Genomic DNA, 23,560 nt, shown 5'->3' with positions numbered 1-23,560 from the left:
AAGGTATATCAGGGGGCTCAGTTGCATATCACTGGCATATAAGGAGTATAAGGCATATCAGGGGCACAGTGGCATATCAGGGGGCACAGTGGAATCTGGCATATAAGAGGTATAAGGCATATATGGGGGCAGAGTGGCAAGCTGGGGGTCTGATGTGCATAACCGGGGGCAGTTTGGTAAATAAAAAAAATTTAAACAAGGCTTTTTTTCTCATAGTTTTTATTAAATATGAAAAATAGTTAACATATGAATTAATATTTACTAATAACTTTGTATTAAAACCTAGTTTGAGAAACACCGTGTTTGGGTTCTTGTAGCTTTTATTATTATGTCAGTAAAATAAGAAGGTGAATAGAGAGAGGCCATTGCAATAAAGAGATGAAAGTGTAAATTGTACGTTTTTTATTACATTATTTTAAATTTAAAAAAATAGAATTTTTTTATCCGATTAATCGAAAAAATAATCGGCCAACTAATCGATTATTAAAATAATCGTTAGTTGCAGCCCTACACTACATAATATGCTGGTGCTATATAAATAAATGTTACTAAAAGAAGCCTTGAGCTACTACGTAAATGCTAAATCCCCATTTAAGATGGGTGCTTATGGCTGTTTCACATGGAAGGACTGCTCTGTGAATATTATGTGGAAGATTAAGTGCTCTTGTTTTCCTGGGATAGCATTCAATATGTTTCACATTTACATCCCATCTGCTTGTTTCCAATGTTTTCCAGTATGGAATCATGGTTCCAGCTGGTTTCCAGTAGGGAAGGGGGGTCTTCACTTGTAAACAGCTGGCTCCGTAGTCTCATTCCTGCACATTCTCCATAATGTGATCTCGCAACAGGCATCTAAGTGAGACAGACACTGCCACGCAGCTTGGGGTGAGCTATTTAGGATGGAGATTAGGATCGAATGGTGAATTGTTCACCCAGTTTCTATTTGTGAAGTCTTTGGGAAAGAAGAAGAAAAAATAAAAGCACAATAAATGTCTTAACAGGAGATACAACCCAAGGCAGAAAGTACTGAGATGCATGACCATTGGTTTTGTTATTCTAGCATTCCTGACCATATGCTCATTCAATGAATGAATGATTATGCTCATTCATTTCTCATCTTTCTTTTTGGAGATGTGATAAATATTGTTTTAAGAATGTGTCATGTTTGCCAGATCCTTTAACCCCTTCGTCCCCTTAGGTCATACCTGTATGTCCTTAAAATCTGTGACAAGAAGCCTATTAGGATGTACAGGTACAAAATGAAGTTATTTGTAGACCCTGCTGGGTTCTCCCATTGCTCCCCCAGCTGGGCTCTCCTGTTGCTCCCCCCTAGCTGGCTGATCACAATTATTGCAATCGGCAATGCAAGGCTATGGAGTAAGAAAAAATGAATACTTCCAACCCCCTTAAGCCAACAGTATTAAAGAAATCTGTAATGAGGCATAATATGTAAACCATGGAATTGGCCCTCTGGAAAAATATGTATGTGAGGTATGACTGTAATCGAGAGATATTGTTGAACATGAATTGGGTAAATAGAAACATTCTACATGCACTCCAGGTTTTGCCAATGTGCTTAAGGCTGAGAATTTTGGAAGGTTTCAGTCAAATGAGTCTTTTAGGTTTTTATTTTACTAGGGATCTGTATTATACCTTGTGGTTCTTCATTATGTAGACACAATCTTGCCTGAGAATATGCGGGAATAAGCAATAAAATGGATGTCTGCATATTACCGTATTTAATGATTACTGTGTTTTTATTTTCTTGATGGTATGAATCAGACTGATGCCAAGATTAGTAAATGATTAATCAACTGCATCCTTTTCTACATTAGAGGAAATGCATTCACAAGTCCAGCGGTCAATGCACATTTGGCAAGCTCTTGATCCCTAGTGAGCATTACCAGCACAAAACAATTAGTAAGGGGCTGAGAAACAATTCTGCGCTTTAAGCATATCAACTGAAATCCATGACATGGTTTCAAGGTACCGAGGGCTATGTTCGCTAAAGGGAGAGTTGTCAGCAAAGTAGTCTGTCTTGTCTTCATTATATATTATGGTGGTTCAACCTCCTGTGAGCTCCTGCTGAAAGAGCTTACCCGGCCCTGTATAATGCATAGTTAAGTCAGTGAGCTTTTTTCAGTCTCCTCATCCATTCAATTATGCATTAAGCAGGCTCAACTCAGCCCTTCTCCCGAGAGAAGCTTACAAGTGCAGGCCCTTCAGTATTAATAGTGAAGTAAGGGGGGCGGAACGACTCACCTGTCAACTTGAGCTCCTTTCGAGCATAAAAAGGGAAAAATCGGGAGTATTCCAACAAGTAGAAGGGAGTGAGTTGCAGAGCTTCATATGTAAGCTCTTTTGTTTCTGTAAGTGGAAATCATTGCAATGCACTGCTTGTTGTGCTCTCTTTACCCTTTGAACAGTTCTGTGCAATACATGATGGAGCTATATAAATAATAAAATTAGAAGAAGAACTTGGCATGTTTTTATTTCCATGTGTCTTTCTGCTTTTCAGGTGCGAGAGGAGATGCTTCTGGATGCCCTAATTACCAGGAAGACTGTCACTGTTGGAGAAAAACTTATCCTGCCATATCGGCTGCCGGAGGTGAGAAATGTATGGGTAGAAGGGAGCAAGAGCGCTTTAACTTGCTTGAAAAAGTAAAATTGGTGATTATCTGTTAGCTGAGTGGAAGCTATCAGAACGTTCTGTCTGTTGACTCCCTGGACTCTGAGTGTCCTTCACTTTCTGCACTTTTTTATGAATACTCATTGTAGCGAAGGTGCTTCTACATAATCGCAGATATCGTGTGTTTAAAGGATATGTAAAGTTTCTTGGGAATGGTTTTAAGAACAGCTATATGCATAACTATCTGTCGGTGGTCTCATCATATATATCTAATTCGCTCAATTCGCTCTTGGTGTCCCACAGGCCATCACAGTCAGGGACTCTCTTGCAAAGTCTCTTTACAGTGCTTTATTCGATTGGATTGTCTTCCGAATCAACCATGCTTTGCTTAACATCAACAGCAAGAGCATAGAAGATGGAAGTCAGGTGAGCAGGGTGGATGGAAGGTCGTGAAACAAGAAAGTGAGTTTGTTAGGGGCCGGAGAGTGGGTTACTGCAGATAAGCTACTAAATGGTGGAACAAATAGTAATGAAAGCTCGAGAAAGTGTGATAAACAGGCAAGAATTTGCTCTCTGCTGAAGAAACTTAATGAGGTTTGGGGAACAGAATGGTTTCACCAAGAACTGAGACAAGGGAAGAGTAAGGAAAAGACATTCCCCAAAAATGTTTTGGTAATAATTGTGGCTGTGATCATTATGGCTAATGCCTTGCTTCTAATAATACCGTTGTGCTTTTACAGACTCTCTCCATCGGGGTTCTGGATATTTTTGGGTTTGAGGATTACGGCAGTAACAGCTTCGAACAGTTCTGTATAAATTATGCCAACGAACGACTGCAGCATTATTTCAACCAGCACCTCTTCCAGCTAGAGCAGGTCAGAGCCCCATATAATTTATGTAAATATTTGTCTCCGCATGTCTGAGGAATATCAATACCTGGTAACTCTTTAAATGAGCTGACTCTTTATTAGCCCATCGTAATGATTCTATGCATGACTTGCCAAATATATTAACAGATAGCTCTAATACCAGTCCTCATAGAAACATTGACTTGTCATTATTTAGAGATACATTTAATGAAGTCACCTGCATTGAAGCAGGTGCATCATCCATAACACACTGGTAGCAAAAGCACCAATTGTGGAAGTCTTATATTGGGAGTAGTGTAGAATAGGAAGAAATCAGTCCCAAACGGTATGGCCTTGAGAACCTGCCCATTCACCCTGAGACTCTTAAGATTAGAGCAAAAAACCTTGAGTCTCTATGTCAAACCCTGAGAGTTCACATGTATGGGAATGTCTTTTTACCAGCAAATATTATATCTTTATTTACAGGAGCTATATCGATCGGAGGGGATCAGCTGGAGCAATATCACCTACTCAGATAATGTAGGCTGCATCAATCTAATCAGTAAGAGACCGACAGGCCTGATCCAACTACTAGATGAGGAGAGCAAGTAAGTGGCTGTCTCATTTTCCGCTTTGACTGTCTTGCTCGGATGCATCTTTCGATACAAAAAAAAAAAAAAAAATGTAAAAAAACTTTCCCCACACATCTGTATTACATTTTATAATGTAATTTCTCTTCTCTCTTTTCCTCTATCTTTTTCTATCTAGTTTCCCACAGGCTACTCATCAAACTCTGCTGGAAAAATTTAAGCGCAATCATGAAGGTAACCCTTACATTGAATTCCCAGCAGTAATGGAGCCAGCCTTCATCATCCAGCATTATGCCGGCAAGGTCAAATATGGGGTTAAGGTAAGATCCACATGAGAGACGAAGGACATATAAGGGGTCTGCGTAAACAATGTTTGTTCAATCATCCTTAGTTTGGTTCCTCATTTCTCTACAGGATTTCCGGGAGAAGAACACAGATCACATGCGTCCAGACATAGTGGCCTTACTGCGTAGCAGTCGAAATGCCTTTATTCGTGGGATGATTGCCATCAGTCCAGTGGCTGCTTTCCGATGGGCCCTGCTGAGAGCTGTCTTCCGAGCATTGTGGGCATTTAAGCAGAATGGGAAGAACAGCGGGGGCAAGAAGACAGGTGAGGGACTGCCACATTAGAGTGTAATGTGAATGAAATGTGCAGTTTTCTGTACTAGGGTATATCTGGATAGTACTTATTAATACGTATAATAGGGGATTTATTTGACATGTACATTTTGATACAGGAGTTGGAAGTCTTCTGGGCTCTGTTGTGTCCTAAGTAGTATGTGATATCTTTCAGTCAATCAGTATATTGAAACTTAAAAGGGGAACACCCACCAAACCTTTTTTGTTACCAGTATCACAAAAAATAGTAAAAACTATTATTGCATCATTTTTCTGCATTTCTATGGATGTGTTTTGGTTCTGTTATTTTAAGCTCAGTCCAGTGGCTCTTTAATGCTTTAGGATGAACAATACAGTGGCTCAGTATTATTCCCCCAGATAGACACCATATCTTATGAAAATGTATAAAGGAAATGATTTTGTTGGATATGCAGAACTTCATTTGTATTAGTGTAAAAAATTAGCTCAGTATGGTGTCGAAGCAGCCGCAGTCACCTTGGTGTGACATGATTACCTGCAATACAGGTCTACAGATAAGGGATGCCTATTGAAACTAGATTAAATAAAATCCAGTCCTCTACATTATTGCATAACACAGTGTATTTAATGATTTAAGAAAAATATTTATTTTTCCATGGGACTTCCCCTTTAAGCTTTCAGGAAACCATTCAATCAAATTATATTAACATTACCCGGCCTCCTGCGCTATTAATTCCTTTCTTCATTATTAAGTGTCCAATACTACTAAGGACACAATTGTCTGGAAGACTATAAGATCAATTCCCCAGTAGAAATGAACAGCATTACAGTGAGTTTTTGTTTATTGAATAGCTGAAGCAGCAGGGGCAAATAGGGCTTCTTGAACAGACCAACATGTGCTAAGAGTGGAAATGTTATGATGCCCCCGTGCTCTTACCTCTGAATAAACCTGGCTTCTGTTAGCAAGTGGGTAACGGGTTTGCTTTTATTTGCCTCTGATTCCTGGGGTGCGTAGATGTATATCTGTGGGATACTCTGTCTCTGTCTTTGCTGGTAGTTGGTTACTCTGCCCTCTCTGGTTAATCTGTCTCTGTCTTCTCTTCCTGTGTGTTTGCTCTCAAGGCTCGGGCTCCCCCTGTACACCGGGGCCCCCCGGCTCAGCTCACAAAGGCCTTTCTAGCTTTAGCTTTCTGCAGCACCCCGTCCACCAAAGGAGCTTACAGATCCTGCAGAGGTGTCAGAACGACCAATACAGTAAGGCACCCATCCCAGAATCCTCTGCAATTGCACGAACACAGCGCTCCTGTTCCAGAATCCTTTAGAATCACTTGTTTACACATACAAAAGAGGGCTTCAGACCTGTGGTTCTTTCTGACTTCATGCACAGATCTGTATAATATACTTGCGCACATTCCTGTGCCAGAATGCTCTGTTATGCACACCTTAACTTGACTAGAAGAACCTTTAATGTCAAATGTTGAATTGTTTTTTGTTGTTGTGTGGAATAAGTGTGTGTTTGGTTTTTTTTCTCGAAAACATTGAAAAGCTAGGAATATTGGTTACAGCACTAGAGAAACCTACAATGCATTGCTGTATACTGATCTAGTGTCAGATAGGGATTATCACTTATGACGGGGACATTTGTATAGTCTCATTTTTTAAGTCATACAGTTAGTTCTGCAACACAGAGAATTATAAAACAACCATTTCTACTTAATAGATTGCAATAACATAAATGTATAAAAAAAATAGAGGCAGGCGATGGTATTAAACTGCTTAAATAAAAACACAGCCTTAAATGGGATTTAAACTTTTTTATTCAACCATTTTCTTAACTAGACATATGCCTAGATAGTTGCATCAGTTCGTTGTTCGATCCCATTTATTGAAATTTGTGGACCTCAAAAACAATAATTTTCCATAGGGATCATTTATTTACTGTCTTGATTCTAAAATATCTGCTATGCTTTGGTCAAAGTGATAGTGAACCCAAATAGCAAACTTGCAAAGCATACTGATAACGTCAACATTATGTGTTGTTTGTTCTGTTGGAAAGAGAATAGGAAAAAAGGGCAAACCCTAAATGTAGTTTACCTGTACCAAATAAGCAATGTTCTGATTACCTAAATACGTCAAATATTACATATTTAGGTATTAATTTGCAAAAATTACTAATAACGTTTGATGAATCTGCTCCTCGGTATTATAATAAAAGTCAAACCAAATCCGATTCTCAATTAATATATTGTCATCAGTGTTTATTTTTTGTAGTTGTTGCAAAAAAGATTAATTTAAACCAAATTTGTCCTAGCAAAGCGGCAGATAAATGCAACGGGAATAGAAATATCATAAGGCCTCTCTTCGTATTCAGTTGGCCTTATACACCTGGTTCGATGTTAATAAAAGGGAGTTGGTTGTCCTCTCTGCTGAGGTTGTTATCCCATCTCACTTTTTTGCAGTTTAAATTTGTCCATTTTCTGAAATTTTACAAACAACTTTGCAGGATACTTCTCAAGGGGGCAACCTTAAATAGGATGTTTATAAGTTTGAAAATAGGTCTTGTTTCAAATTTCCAAAAATATTCCCCAATATCATACAAACTAAACCCCAAGAGCCACTGAGACGTGTCCTGCTTGACCTCTGGCCTAAGCCTATATGATTCCAATGAAGCCTGCTTCAAACACTGTATATAATCCATGTAATTGTACATGCATTAGCCACCAAGCATAGGTTACAAGCTGTATAGACTAGAAAGCTACGCACTGGTGATCTTTTTAGTGCATACTTTACTTATCGTATTGCAATGCATTGCAGGCATATCTATGACATCACAATATTCATTTTTCCAACGAATCTCAGTCAACCTGTGGATTTAATTATGATCAAACTGATCAATTGTAAACATATTGTCTTTTCACTAATATGTTCTTGAGGCTAGGTTTCCACTTGGTTTTTTTTTTGCTAAATATGCCAATTCAGCCACACGGCGTTTTATTAGTGAAAAAAAACGCGTCCAGATGTTAGCTGTTCTTCAATAGGAAATCGCACAATGCCATATCCACTTGGCGTTTTTCTGTGCGTTTTTTTCAGTCCTCTTTGGTGTTTTTCTGCTTTTTTGGGCTCTGTGGCAGTTTTTCAAAATCGCAGCAAGTTGACACTCTGGCATTTTTTGCAAGGAAATCTTAGCGTTTTTCTCCAATAGAAGTCTATGGGAGAGAAAAAAAGCCATGAAAAAGCCATGTGGGTTTTGCCTTGGTGTTTTTTATGGCGTTTTTTCCACAGTTACAATGCAGAGGATGGACCCAGTATCTGTGTGTCCTACGAGAAACAGGCTGGAAACAAACAGTTTCACACAAAACAAAGTTCATATTTAATTTTACATCATTTGGAACAAACATGCCATTACAAACAAACACACCCAACTGGATCCTGCGTGCCAAAAGCAACAGCAAACAATTTGCACCATCATTTGGGGCCAATGAGGAGCAGACATTCGGAATAAAGCATGCCTTAGAAACCACAGAAAAGAGGTCCGCCAGGGCGTGTTTAAGTAGAACTCTACCAAGAAAATGACATCGGGAGGGGGCAGATACTTGCCATTTATCCTAATCCCTTTTAGCTGGGTGAAAATTCTAACGTGTAAAGGCTGGAAAAACTGCCTAAGGTCAAAAAAGCAATTTCCACAGAAAGGCTAAAACTCCAGAAAAAACGCCAAAACGCAGGAGAATGCAGTGGCAGTTTTCTTGGCGTTTTTCATCAAGAAAAAAATGCAGGACAAAAACCCAAGTGGAAACCTAGCCTGAAAGAGATTTTAATATCAGATGAGAATAGAGTCTCAAAGGGTTCACAATTGAAGTAGAACATTACAAAATTTGACAGCCATATTTGCAGCTTTAACAGGTCTTTCAGATACTTGTTTCTATAGAATATAAGATTTAGCAAATATACCATTGCAGGATATAGTGACGTTGCGTGGGATTGTTATACACCACAGCAAAGATGTAAATGACAATTATAGGGCTTCCAAACTTCGCTTTATAGAACTGTGGTGTTGCAGAATTCAATTATGATTTTATCACTAATGCAAGAGTTCACCTTTAGTAACAGATAAACCAAAGTGTTTTTGTCAGGACCACATCATTTTATTTTAGGTCTCAGATCTTTTTTGTAGTTATTATATCTGATTTTTTTTTAGTATTCTTCTGTATTGTAGCATTAGTGGATTGAGACAAATACCCTTTCTGTATAACGATAGATGAGTAATTACCCTTTTCTGTTTGGCAACAGATGATCTTTGTGAATATTGCTTTCCAAAATCCTGCTATAGTAGTCTTTAAAAAAGCACCCCCTCTAGTATAGATTCTTCATGGCATAGACTTTGTGAATGTTTAGTACAGTTTGAGCCTCCAAGTCATTCTTTTAAATGGGCTGCACATGAAGGGTTCGCACACACACACACGTTCCACATTACTCTGATCCATTGTTGCATTTTGTTGTCATGTAACTCTATTTTTTGCATGTTCCTCCTCTGTGTTGCCTGTTATTAATTATTTCAAAACTCCCCTCTTAGCATGTGACATCCTTGGAATACCTGCCTCCTCTATATGTTTGAGATCTTGAGAACGCTGCCTGCTGCTCATGCCATCTTTCTGCCTTTAATTGCTAACACCATTTTGTATCTCCAGGAAAAGTATGGAACGGCAGGATCTGGATGCCTTTCATATCACACCCAAACAGACATTAGGGAATCACGAACTAGAATAGTGTAATATGCACACTAAATAACTATAGGCCATGTCGTTATTGGTAATGTAGACACATTATAGTGATTCAGACACTCAACATTGATTAGGGAGACATTCAACACCTGTACTGCTACACGCCCATACTAATGCAGGAACATATACTGACCATCAGCTGGAGGACCTCATGTGCCTCTTGGCCACGGCTCCTGAAGATCTAACTCTCATGTTTTTTTTTTTCCAGATATTCCTCGTCGCATTCCACGTACCCCCCTCTCTGATCTTCAAGGAGCAAACACCATCCAGGAAAGGAGCCCTTGGTGAGTTGCGTAGTATATTTTGTATACCAATTCCTTTATCGTAATCCAGCCTTTTCTTATTTTGTATACGCTGGTGTCTCTGTTTACTTTTCTTATTTTATAATCCCTGATGTAATTGCTTGAGATTTCCTTTTAGGTTTTGCTCATTTTTCTGGTGTCTCCCTTCTTTGCTGTTCTCATTTCTTTATTGGCCATTTTTATGTACTGGCCTGTCTTATACTGTGCTTTTTGTTTCAGGGAGCCAAATTGGGCTACAAGAAGGCAAAGTCGTCTCTCATCATCCCCTTCTTACCTGGAGGGTGGTGGCATCTTTATTAATTCTCCTGGTTCTACCCTAAATAGCACCAGCGACAGCAAGCTCTTGGAGAGAGCACATGGCATCCTCATGTAAGATATCACATCGGGGACAATAACCTGGCAGGCTGGGATGTCAGGACAGGGGTGTTGAGGCAGGTGTATCTGAGGCAAAGATTAACAAATTCTATAATAAACTAGATAACCAGAAGGAAACACCAGTACCAAACAGTTATCAGGGAAATATACATGGGTTACATATAGGGCTGAAACAACTAATTGATAGAATCGATAATAATTGATAATGAAAATCGCTGTCAACGATTTTCATTATCGATTAATTGAATCGATTTTTATCGATTATAAAAAGAGGTTTTTTCAGAGCAAATGCTCTGAAAAACTCCTCTCCTTATATAATCCGACCTCAAACTGAGATCGGATTATAATACTAGAATCCAGATCCCCCGTAACACTGCAGGGGACCTGGATTCCCCTCACTGTCGGCCGGTCTCTCACTTCCGTCTCTCTCCCCCCTCCCATACACCCCTCTGACTCCTCCCCCCTCCCATACATCACTCTGCTTCTCTCCCGACTCCATTACTGACAGGCACTTTCACTGCAGCCTCAGCGTAAGTGAAGGGCAGTAACGGAGGCTGGCTGTGCGCATCGTGCAGACCCCCACCGGCTGACAGAGAATCATCCTCTCTGTCAGCCGGTGGGGGTCTGCATCGCACAGACAGCCTCCGTTACTCACCTTCACTTACGCTGAGGCTTCTATGAAGCTGCAGTGAAAGTTCCTGTCAGTAACGGAGCCGGGTAGAGAGGCAGAGCGTTTTATGGGAGGGGGGAGGAGGCAGAGTGGAGTATGGGAGGGGGGAGGAGGCAGAGTGGATTATGGGAGGTGGGAGGAGGCAAAGTGGTATATGGGAGGGGGGAGGAGGCAGAGTGGAGTATGGGAGGGAGGAGGAGGCAGAGTGGAGTATGGGAGGTGGGAGGAGGCAGAGTGGTGTATGGGTGAGTTATAGTGGTGTATGGGGGGTATTATGAATTTCAGGGCATATAGGGGGGTATAAGGCATATCGATATTAGGCATATCAGGGGGGCATAAAACATATCTGGGGGTAAAAGGTATATCAGGGGGCTCAGTGGCATATAGGGGGTATAAGGCATATCGATATTAGGCATATCAGGGGGGGCATAAAACATATCTGGGGGTAAAAGGTATATCAGGGGGCTCAGTTGCATATCACTGGCATATAAGCAGTATAAGGCATATCAGGGGCACAGTGGCATATCAGGGGGCACAGTGGAATCTGGCATATAAGAGGTATAAGGCATATATGGGGGCAGAGTGGCAAGCTGGGGGTCAGATGTGTATAACCGGGGGCAGTTTGGTAAATAAAAAAAATTTAAACAAGGCTTTCTTCTCATAGTTTTTATTAAATATGAAAAATAGTTAACATATGAATTAATATTTACTAATAACTTTGCATTAAAACCTAGTTTGAGAAACTCAGTGTTTGGGTTCTTGTAGCTTTTATTATGTCAGTAAAATAAGAAGGTGAATAGAGAGAGAGGCCATTACAATAAAGAGATGAAAGTGTAAATTGTACGTTTTTTATTACATTATTTTAAATTGAAATTTTTTTATCTGATTAATCGAAAAAATAATCGGGCAACTAAACGATTATTAAAATAATCGTTAGTTGCAGCCCTAGTTGCATACAAATATGCTAATTTGGTTTTTAACAGCTACTATGTTTAATTGGATATTGATTTGTTATGTTACTTATATGTATGTTATATTAGCAGTATAAAGGCCCACACAGCTATTTTTACATTGGGTGATCATTCTTTTTGTTGGCTGCCTTTGGCCCCTTATTTTTTAACCAAATAAATGCCAATTATCAGATATGTTGGGCCAAACCACTGACCTCTGGACTTCATTACTTATTGGATACTGAAGGCCACTGCCTAGGGCCCAGGTGGGTTGTATGGGTCTGCCATTGTCTGTTGCCATCTTGGGCTACCCGGAATGACCCACTATAGTGCAAGGGAGCATGAGACTGAGCCTCCACAGGACAGAAGCCACATACAGAATGGGAGGGAGGTCAGTGAGTGGACAGAATTTTGTATACTAATGGTATAAAGCAAGACCTAGTGCAAATCTAAACAAGTCCTTGTTTTGACATATATTTGACAAAGCATGAATAATGATAGGAAGCCAGCTAGGAAAGCTCCATAGAAGGATTGCAAATTTTGCTTGTTGTATAAATTCACATTTATTCTTATTGCAGGAGAAACAAGAACACCAAATCAAAACCTACCCTTCCTAAGGTAAGCAATTTGTAAACGCCATGTTTTTGTTCTTGTAAGATGTACATCGTAAGGCAGTCGGGCACAGAATTGGAAGATGTTTGCAACTCATGCGCCACCTGCACCTCCACCACTGGCAATAGACTGGCTTTGAAGTCACATCCTGCCCTTGCTGTACCACTCCACTCTTGGTAGATAAAATACAGTGTGCCATCATAAATATAACAAGGGGCACTATGGATATAGGTACACAGGGGACATTTTCATAAGGCTCTATGTCAGATAGCATTTAGGAATGTGTGAATGGTGGAATACAGTAGTGGTTTGTCATAGTGTGGGCAGAAAGAGAAGCTACTTGACGTGGCTCCGTGAAATGTTGTTTTTAGAGACCATGTAAAGCCCTATGCATTAACAAATAGCTTGACTACACCCAAGAAGTAAAAAAGCATTGGAATAGAAGTGAATGGAGAAGCAGGATGAAGGACCTAAATAAGTGACAGAACAGAGGGAAAGGTGTTCTGAATTTATTATGCACTAAACATGCAATATAATAATTCAGGAAGTGCAAGTGTCTTCACATTATATGCATGCGAGTATTTTTAATCATTGAATAATTGAGTAAAAACTGATCGTATATCTATGTCTTTAGCACCTGTTGGATGTGAAGTCTTTGAAACATCTCTCTAATTTGACTCTGCATGATCGGATCACAAAGTCCTTGCTGCACTTACATAAGAAAAAGAAGCCACCTAGTATCAGTGCCCAGTTTCAGGTCTGTTTCTACCCACCCTCTGTTGTGTAACTTCTGGTGTTTTGGGATATTCCCTTTGATCTAATCTGTCTGCTTTCTCTGTAGGCATCTTTAAACAAACTGATGGAGACACTGGGTCAGGCAGAACCATATTTTGTGAAATGTATTCGTTCCAATGCAGAGAAGGTAAATAAGGTCTCCTGCATATGCCAAAGAGAATATGTTTACTCTATAATTTTAGATACATTATAAAATGTGGTATTTTTATTAATGTGGGACGTTTAGATGATTGTAAGGGAACCCAGTGGATTAATGGATGATATTGCTTATTCACGGGTGTGATAATAGGGTAGAGGACCATGCTTCCAATTTGCTCACTTAATATCAGTAGACTATGTTCACTGGTGTGTCTACAGGCATATAATGCAGCCCTCTCTTGGAAATTTTCTGTTTATGTTTTCTATACAAATACATTGTCTTGACTCTATTAACCTGCAGGTGCCTCTGCGCTTTAATGATGCACTGGTGCTTAGACAACTTCGTTACACAGGGATGATGGAAACCGTCCGTATTCGCCAGTCTGGCTACAGCTGGAAATGCTCTTTCCAGGTTAGAAAATGAATTGATTAAAAATAATTACCAGCTGAATTATAGTAGCTGAGCTGTGTAGCACACGTTGTGCAGATAAGTAACCCCTGTCCACTGCCTCTTCTAGGATTTTGTAAATCAGTTCTCAGTATTGTTGCCGAAGGATTCTGCTCCCATCAGGCAAAGCATTCAAGAGTTCTTCTGGCGGATTGGGCATAGTCCTGATCAATACCAAGTCGGAAGAACTATGGTAAGAAAATAATGTTTTGTTGTGCAGATATATCATTTCTTGTTAAAGAACCTAACCTTAGGGGATATGAGAGCGCACAATATCACATCACTTTCACTCCCTTTTTGAAGGTGTTTTAAATATGTTTTTTCCCATCTGTACAGTAAACAAATGTCTACATTTTCTATAAGCTGATTTCTTATCACATCCTTTTTCTTCTTCTTTGTTTTAACTTGTTTCATTGTTTTAACTTTCTCTTTCTTTCAGGTCTTTCTGAAGGAACAGGAACGCCAGTGTCTACGGGACATGCTACATAACACTGTCCTCCAGCGCATCATTCTCCTTCAACGCTGGATAAGAGCAAGGCTCCAGCAGAAGAGGTTCTTGCAGCTTAGAGATGCAGCAATCACAATCCAGGTTTTTATCGCTACTGAGTTATCCTCACATTATGTTAACATGTTTGTTGCTCAGTGTTTATTTACTGTTTTTCTGTTTGTTTGCACAGAGATGCTGGAGACATTACAAAAGGCGCTGGAGTGAGGAGGAAACTCTAATTAAAGCAGACAGTATTTTCAATGCTGCTGTCACTATTCAGGCGTGGTGGAGATGTCACAGGGCACAGCGTATGTACCTACAGATGAAGACCTCGGCTATCACCATACAGAGCTACTGGCGCGAATATTGGTTAGAAAGGCAAAGAGCTGCTCTTTGCATCCAGTCTGCATGGAAGGGGTATGTTCAAAGGAGCCTGTACAAACATCAGCGGAAGCACATTATTGCTTTGCAAGCGGCTTGCAGAGGTTACATGGCCAGACGCAGGTAACACAATTCACAAAAGTTTAATTGCATAATAACCATTTCGGTCAATAGATAATTTTTTGTGACTGTTATGCATGTTAATTCAATAGGTTTCCCTCATTGAAAAAAATCAGCTTTGACTGTTTCCTGAGCAAGCAGGATGGTGGAGACTCAAGACTTCCTTCTCAGTCTCCTGATGTTGAACTAAGTCAGTGGGAGGAAGTTTGTTATGAGATGATGACCAACCAGCACCCCAGGGACCCAATGACTAATGAGGAGGTTCAGGCTATTGGGGAGATTCCTGCAGAAGTGCGTATTAGAGAGAGACCGAAATCCCTGGAAAACCCCAATCAAAGGAAAGTTGTCCGAGCCAAGAGAGAGAGCCGTCGCATGAGGGAGCTGGAGCAAGCACAGTTCAGCCTTGAGTTACTGAAAGTGCGTAGCGGAGGTGTATCCCCTTCAGAAGAACGTCGTTGGTCAGCAGAGATTATCCTGGACCGGTTACCAGACACTCCGGAGAGTGAGGGATCGCTAGGCAGTCTGGAGCTTATCAGCTGTGATGAAAATCAATATTTCTCTGAGAAGTCTTTGGCTGAGTCAGTTTGCAGGGTTAAAAGCTCTGCTAGTGGATGCGAGGACTCTTCAAACTCTGTTTTTCCAGCTTTTACCTCTGGACCAGTTAACACTCCAATGCATGTCCGCTCATGCTCTCCCACAAAAGGTCTATCCTCCACTCCTGTTCAAAATACTGACAGCCCTACCGGTATAATACACTCCTATGGTGAACCTTTAAGCACTCCCATCTCCACATCAATGAGATCTCCCTCCTATGAATCATTGACTCCAAATATTTATGACCCCGTCATTTCACACTCCGAAAATAAACCTGATTCTCCATCTCCAGGGCCAGTCAACTCTCATCCTAATGGCATTCTTAATCACCCATCACAAGGATCCTCAGAGTACCCTAGTACTGTGAATGTGTCATCCAATGGACCAGTGAGTTCCCCTAGTAAAGTTGCTTCACCAGATCATGCCATTCAGGATTTAACTAGCCCCCAAGATCCCCCTTCACCAGGTCAATCACCTTTTCAGAAAAACTCTACTTCCCATCACCCTCCATCTCCAGCTTCTAGTGCTGTAGACATTTCATGGGGTACATCTAACACCTGGAGGCAAAAACCTCCTGGACTTGAGATGTCAGAAAGTGCCCCTGCTAAAACATCCGTCCCCATGCCATATAGAACTCACCTTCGTGAACCCATTCTTTCCAGCAGCCTACCTACCTTTTATGTCCCAAACCAAGAGACATTACGGGGTCAAGAGAATAACGAGCCAGGTGAAATACACACAGACTCTGTCCTGCATCGACTTCAGAAACTTAATGAGGAGAAGGAGGAACTGCAGAAGCAGTTGCAGCAACAGAAAGAGCGACACATGATGGAACAAATTCGCAAAGAGAAACAGGAGTTAGAAAGACAACGTAGACTACAAGGACTTACAGGGGACTCCGAACATCAAGACATCACTGCAAGAACTTCCAAGAAACCATCTGAACGGCCACAGTCTCTTCTTCTACAAAGTCCACACTTGAAAGGTCCCTCTAAGTCCACAATGGAGATAAAAGGATTGACTATTGGAGGAATGGGTGGCTCAATTTCACACAGTGAACGCCCAGTTAGTATGTTTGTAGAACAGAGCATAGTACGGGAAACATCCAAAGGGAATGGTGTGGGTGAGGTGAATGATGCAACTAGAAGACCTTGGCTACACAGCAGTGGAAACTCCAGCATGTTTTTTAATCCCAAGAGAAATGTTCGCATTGACTCTGAGTAAGTACCTCCTCCATCTTGTTATGTCATGAAACAAATCAGCTTATATTTAAAAAGTTTTCTTTTCATTTGTAAAAATATTTTCTAAAGGAATAGAGAATACAGAAAATCTTTTGTCCCACATTCATACAGTAGCATAATGCATGGTCAAAAAGTAGACATTTTATTATTTCTGAAAAATAACACAAGCGCTTTTCCTTTTCCTGTTACTATTATTTTGCCAAACAGACATGCTGCCTGCTGGTAAGCTATACATTTTAGAAGCACTGCTAGTACACATTACTGGCCCTAAATAGTCCTGATCTCAGGTAGACTGAGATGACATTCTTTATGACAAAGCAACGTGTAAACAAAATGTGAAAAGTCACCTATGTTTTAAAGTTAAGGGTTGTTTTTTATTGCCAAGTTGGGTTTTGTATGACCAGGAGCTAGCAAGAAAACTGAAATATTGTGTTATAGCATTATTGTTTCCATTTTTTGCCCATATTCTGGGTCTCTCTTTTTTAACATTTTTTTTTATTCCTCTTTACCTACCTAGTATTTTTTGCAACAAAATGTAAATGGCAGGACACACTGATATTACATACGCATACAGACCAATATAAAGTTACTGAGTTGGGAATTGGGTAGGCCAGTGTATTTTTATACCATGTGGTGTGTATTTAAGCTAGAACGTTCACCTTAAAATAAACAGAACAACAAAAATGGTCAGAAGCAATGTTTTGTTTTGTTATAGTCAATTTCAACCTAGCTTCTGATATCTTATGTGACAGACAAAAGCACCCTCTGTTCAGGATGAGGTCAATTGCATGCTGCGAAATAACATGGTTCTTTTTTGTTTTTATCTTTCCTGATTTCTACAGAAGTAAAAGCTGAAATAAGGAAACAAAATGTCCTAAATTTGCAGAATGTAAATGTAGTCTGTGCTTTTGCTTAGTGTTAACTTGGTGTTGTTGTACAGTGCGTTTATGTTTATCTGGATTTGAAGGATTGAAAACCTAAATATGGCCAATATCAGCCCAATTATAACCTTGGCCATCAGCTGTTGGAACTCACAATGTCACCAACCCAGTTTTTGTGTGAGGAAGTCAGGAACAGAAAGGGTTTAGAATTATCCTGCTTTTTCTCATTTGGTACTTTAATTACTTATGTTCTTTGTTTGGATGAAAGAATGACATACTTTCTCCACTTTCATTTGGCACTGCTTTAAATCTACAATCTGAGATATTCCTGTAATAAGCGTTAATAAGCATGGTTTGCCTCTAGGACAATATGTAATCTTAGTGATACCAGCAATATATATTTAATATTTGATTACAGTATTTCTTTGAGCGCCTTGGCTTCCATATTCACTTGAATCTGTGAAAATGCATTTCTTTTCCCATGTTCAGTTGCTATAGTATCTGCAGCAGCTGAAAAGCTTGTTGAATGTCCATATGTATTGGTGTGTGCTTTACTTCTTTCTCTGTGAGCCCGTCTATCTTTTGAATCCCCTTGGTTCTTCGTTGTCTACCTTTCTCTGACCCTTATAGTTCTGCTGACTGCATTTTATCTTGTTCCAGTGGTTCTTCATTCCAGCCACAACGTGGTGTACGTGTTGAGCCTGCAAAGAGACTGGATGCAACTGAGCCAACAGGAGTGAGCGAGGTGAGAATCAAATGCTTTGGCAGCAAAAGTTGCCACCAAGAGAAGACAAACTATTGAGTCTTTTTACAGTGTAGCTAGATTATGACCATGTCGCGCACATTGCCTTCAGCAGTCATTTAACCTATGTTAATGTCATCCCCCCACCTTTCTTGTGATATCTTTTATGTGTCAGCCCAAATGTGCGCAGCCACCTGTATCTGCTACTGACTAATTCCTGGAGGCAAAGCAAAACACCATTGTGATGTTTCCACAATGTATCTTGCTTATCTTTGGTGATCTAATTTTTGTCTACGTTTAACGGAAAAGAACAAAGAATGCTTCAATCTCAGAGCCTGAAAACAAAAGTGTGGTCTAAAAGTATTATATAAATAAAACTGCCAATAGAGCAGTGGCCATTTAGATTATCTTATACCCTTACAGCCACAGAATACTCAATTAGCAAGTATAGGTTCCAATGTAAGAGGTTCGTTTAGAATAATGGGTTGGAGGCAGTATTTAGTTGTGACCTATAGATCCTTTTTGGCCTGCAGAGATTTGGTACCCTCTGACTTTTGCTGTGTTATCGTCTACCTGATAACCTAAAAGCTGCTGAGTTTACTTTGGATGTTTTTCTGTTACTAAGTAGGTCACAGACGTGTGCAGACAAACAAAATGATTTTAAGGCCTCTATAGATGATCCCAAGCAAATCAATAAACATCTATATTTTAGGCTTGTACTAATTTTTTAACACTGGAAGTCTTCACTTTTAATGTAGCCTGGAGTTACTTTCATCTACCCAACCAGTAGGGATTTGTCTTGGAATCCCACATTCAGGTTTCAGCCAGTCTGGTAGAACCCACTTATCTGCAATACATTTAGAATTTTACTTAGGAAAAATGATTTTCAATCTTATATGTTCCAATTGCAATACACGTGTTCCTACCTATCAGATGCAACACTTGGGAGATGAGACCATTTGCACAAGAATCACATTTTATACATAACTTCAAATTTGTCTTGCCATTGTTGTTTGTCATTGCTACATTCTTTTTTCCCTTTCATGTTAATTGTAGTGTTTACTACTTCTCTGATCCCACCTCATTGTGGTCTGGTTTCTAATATTCCTTCTGTAGTCTTTTTCATTCTTGTGTTACTTTCCTACTTGATGTAATGTTTCAACTTATCCACCTCATCCTCCTGATGTAGACTTGTATTAATTTATTTGTCCATATTGTTTCATTTTCCTTTTTTCCTCCATGTGCTTGTGATGTTTATTTTGGGGTCCCCCCATGTCTGGTGTCATTCTGTCCGTCAGGCCCCATACAGAAGGAAGGCGCGCATGGCACGAACTCGTTCTGATTTCATGACTAGAGGAGCTCTTGGGGGGGGGGACTCTGAGGAGGACTCTGATGAACAGGTGTATCGTACCCTCCCCTGTGATCCTGCTGAGGAGACAGGCAGACTGAGCCAAGCTTGTCACAGCGACTCGGAAATGGTAAACTCCGAAAACAGCCTCTGTCCTCTTATTCAGAGAAATAGAAACATACTCTTGGTAATGCAGACCTTTCCGCTGTGCAAAACATGTAAATCCAATTGTTCATCACTGCGGAATGTGACAGCGCTGTATAAATCGGTAAATAACAAATCATCGCTGTACACTTATACCTTGACCTACGCATGCACCTGATCAGTCATATCCCTCTCACATGGTCCACACAGATAAAGCGGATGCTGTAAGTCTTCAGCCTGCGCACACGGATAGTAAGACTTGTAAAGTAGCCTTCACCTCCCACTAATACAGATTACTTTTTACCAACTGGTCTTTAGCAAAATCATGCACATTGCGATGGAGTATTTTCAAGTGCAATTAAGAGAAGGAATATGGAAATATGTTACAATATTTCAATTCGGGGAGGCTCATGTTAGGATCACTCTTATTTTGGAAGGAGGAAAAATACTGTAGTTGTAAATCTTACTACTCAATGGAGCAATTTTATTCTCTTCATTTATTTACGCTAAAGAGAACCAACCTATAGATACCAAACTAATGTTGTTATAAATATCTCAATTACATTCATTCTACATTTTGTACAGATAAATAAGAAGAAAATATGCTGTACATTACTAAATGTAAAATTGTGTAAGTTTTAGGCCAAAACTATTTTCAGATAGAATGAAGGAATTCACAACTGCATTAAGAGAACGTCTACAATATGTTTTCATTTTACCGTAAAGGCTCTTAAAAAAGCTGCAGTTTTCCTAGCACAACATGTTCATTAGATCTGCTGTTCTTGAACCATACTTGGAGACTAACACATACATCTACTGTGTGTTTAGTGCATTTGGCCACAGACTCCTTTATCTTGTTCTACACAAAAGGGTATGTGTACTGTGTATAGTACACAGATAGGAAGGCACATATCACTCAGTCTTAACACATAGATGTATATATAGATGGCATGGCATGGATATCAAAAAGTCTCTTGAGTCCTTATAAACAGTCATGTACTAATTTATTCTGCACTTCTATAGGAGAAAATACAATATTTACTTCTGTTTCCTTTTTCATAGGTAGATAAAATACACTCGGCGCTAAAGGCTCATAGTTCCTCATACTTCCTACAAAGAAAAGACATACACTTTGCACTCATTTTTATACTTGTTTTTTAATGCATTTATTTGAACAATTTGAATGCAACCACTCCAGTCCTCATGTTTTTCTATGTAATAAAAATATTGTAATGCATAACACCATAGAAAACATGGAAACAGAAAAGCTTTTGCTCCCTTTTATGACTTTTGTAATACACAGTATAAATAAAATGTAGTCCTCGCATACTCCTAGAACACTCGTTCTAGGGTCACGTATTGTTTGGGTTCACAATGTATAATTATTTTTCTTGCAGATGTTGCAGAAGGTGCCAGGTGTAGAACGGCCTAGCAAACTCCAGAAAGCAGTGTCTCAGGGGGAGATGTCTCGGGTGCTACTCTCCCAAAGGGCTTCAGAGCAAGACACCAGGTAAGTGCTTGCTCAGACATTTTTGGTGTGCTGAGAAAATGTATCGCATTTGGACAAGTTCTCTAGTAGAGATCTCTAAATCTATATTATTTTATTGCAGGCCTCAGAGGGGAAAGATTCGCTTCTGGGGGAAGATGAAGGCAGCGGAGAAATTGACACCTCAGTCAGAAGTTGTAGAAATGGAGTCTTCAGGGAGAGAAGGAAGCACTATCCATTACAGTGATGGTGAGAGCGAAATGGTTGGGCAAATTCAACCAAAACCCAACCCCCAAAATCTGATATCCTCTCATTGTCACAAATACTCAGATGAATATATAGCACTTACTTTTTTCTTGTTACAATTATTTCCACTACTGTAACTGTGTTTCTGCACCTGTTTTCTATTCTTAGCCTGGTAAATACTCACTGCTCATTTGATAATGTGTTCTTATAGTGGATACAGGACTGTGGCTGGTGCCTCATAGCCCAGACCTTAGTCGAGGACGTGAGAAGGAGAACAAGGACCCGTCTCCCAAAGTACAGCGCAGACGGAGTGTGAAGATCAGCACTGCAGCCTTGGAACCTGCTCAGTGGCAGGACGAGCGTGCTCAAATAATTTGCAGTGCCAATGACCTGAAGTGTATGGATGAGTTTCTACAGAAGAAGGTAACACTTGCGATTTAGCACAACTCTGACCCAGGTACAAAGGCGTGCATAGAAATTTTAAGCCAAGCTTATGATATTTGGAGAAGTAGCTAGTGGCTTGGTCTTGCGTTTGTGTCACTCACAGATGATGCATCATCATAGTTTCATAAAATGTCTTCTTGGTTCTCTATTGGGCCATTCTTTTTGGGGCTTTGTAATATAGATGGCATTGTTGTTTTCTTATGACAATATTTGCCCGTTATGGTTGTAGATAGGTGATCTGGACTCAGAGGATGGAAAGAAGGATTCCATGGTTGATGTTTTGTTCAAACGAGCAATGAAGGAATTCCGTCAGAACATTTTCAGCCTCTACTCAACATCACTTGCTGTAAGTAGTTTGTTATGGCCGTAGGTATTTTTTGTTTCAGGCTGTAGAACAATCAAAGGTGAAAGCATTTAAATATTTGAAGGCATTTTCAATGTAAAACACCTCTTGACAGGGTGAAGATGGAAAGAGTATACGTTACAAGGACTTAGGGTCATTGTTCGAACAGATTCTGGAAAAGACCACTAGGCAACAGCAGCTTCGAAATTGGAGTGAATCACCAGTTCAAGTTTGGATCAACACCTTCAAGGTTTTCCTTGATGAGTTTGTCACAGAGTATAAACCTCTCAATTACACACCAGGAAAGGTAATTAGAAGCTGATACCAATAAATTACATAATTCAGGGCAGGGGGGGTAATTAATCAGCCTTGTGCTAGAGGATGATTAGGATATATTTAGGTTATTTTAAGTATCCTGACAGGGATAATTTCCGAGTAATTCTTAATTCTGATTTAATCTCTTAACAAGAGCCAAAAGCCGGAGCGGAAGAAGAGGAGAAAAAAGGAGTCTGATATTGTAAGTCTGTCTCATTTTTCTAATTCTTTACTTTTATTTTCTGTCCTTAAAGGTGCTGTCCAACTTCCTCTGCCTTGATAAGCAAATAAACTTTAGCGGATATGTAGTTTTTCATCCAAACATTTTCTTGCATAAAGCACAAACCTATAAGAAGTCTTTCAATTTCTATGGCAGCGGCCTGTCGGTGCTTGATCTTGTGTCACGTGGTAGTCACTGAATGAACCAACATTTGACATGACTTAATAACCATCTCACAGTACGATTCGGAGATTAAAGAGCATTGGAAATGATGTTAAATTTAGCTGAGTAGGTAGAACCATATCTTTTAATGTTCTAGCACTTGGGCTTTACAATCCCTAACAAACAAGGCCATTTATTCCCTCACAGTGTTGTGACAGGAACACCCATACCCTCTGAAACTTCTGTCATGTGTTTCTTGGCCTTCTTGCTCTTTCCTTCAATCCTTCTAAAAATTCTCTGCTGTCCTACAACCATCTCATACACATCTCCTCTGTTCTTGTTTCTCTTCCCTCCCCTTCGCCTCGATTGTCATCTGGCAGCCATTCACCCATCTGACCATTCCTAGGCATTTATGGAGCTCCACATACTATTCCTCTCGCTTTTTCTTTGAACTTTTTTAAACCCATCTGACTTTCTCTTGTTTTTTTTTTTCAGGTAGAGGAGCACAATGGTCACATATTTAAAGCTACTCAGTACAACATCCCTACATACTGTGAATTCTGTTCCTCCCTCATCTGGATAATGGACCGAGCGGCTGTTTGTAAATGTGAGATTTGCAATTGTAAACTACCACCCACAATGTCATACATGCTCTATTTCGTTTCTCTTTGATA

At 39.9% G+C, this 23,560-nt stretch overlaps 1 pseudogene; it reads left to right on the top strand.

Moving 5' to 3' along the window:
* Positions 1-23,560, top strand: part of LOC149297656 (unconventional myosin-IXa-like) — a 40,030-nt pseudogene that overhangs the window by 5,757 nt on the left and 10,713 nt on the right.

The sequence above is a fragment of the Sceloporus occidentalis genome, unplaced genomic scaffold (assembly GCF_023333645.1).
Source record: "Sceloporus occidentalis isolate IW3139 unplaced genomic scaffold, rSceOcc1.0.p SCAF_37, whole genome shotgun sequence".
NCBI classification, from domain to species: Eukaryota; Metazoa; Chordata; class Lepidosauria; order Squamata; family Phrynosomatidae; genus Sceloporus; species Sceloporus occidentalis.
This window is presented reverse-complemented; position numbering and strand designations above follow the sequence as displayed.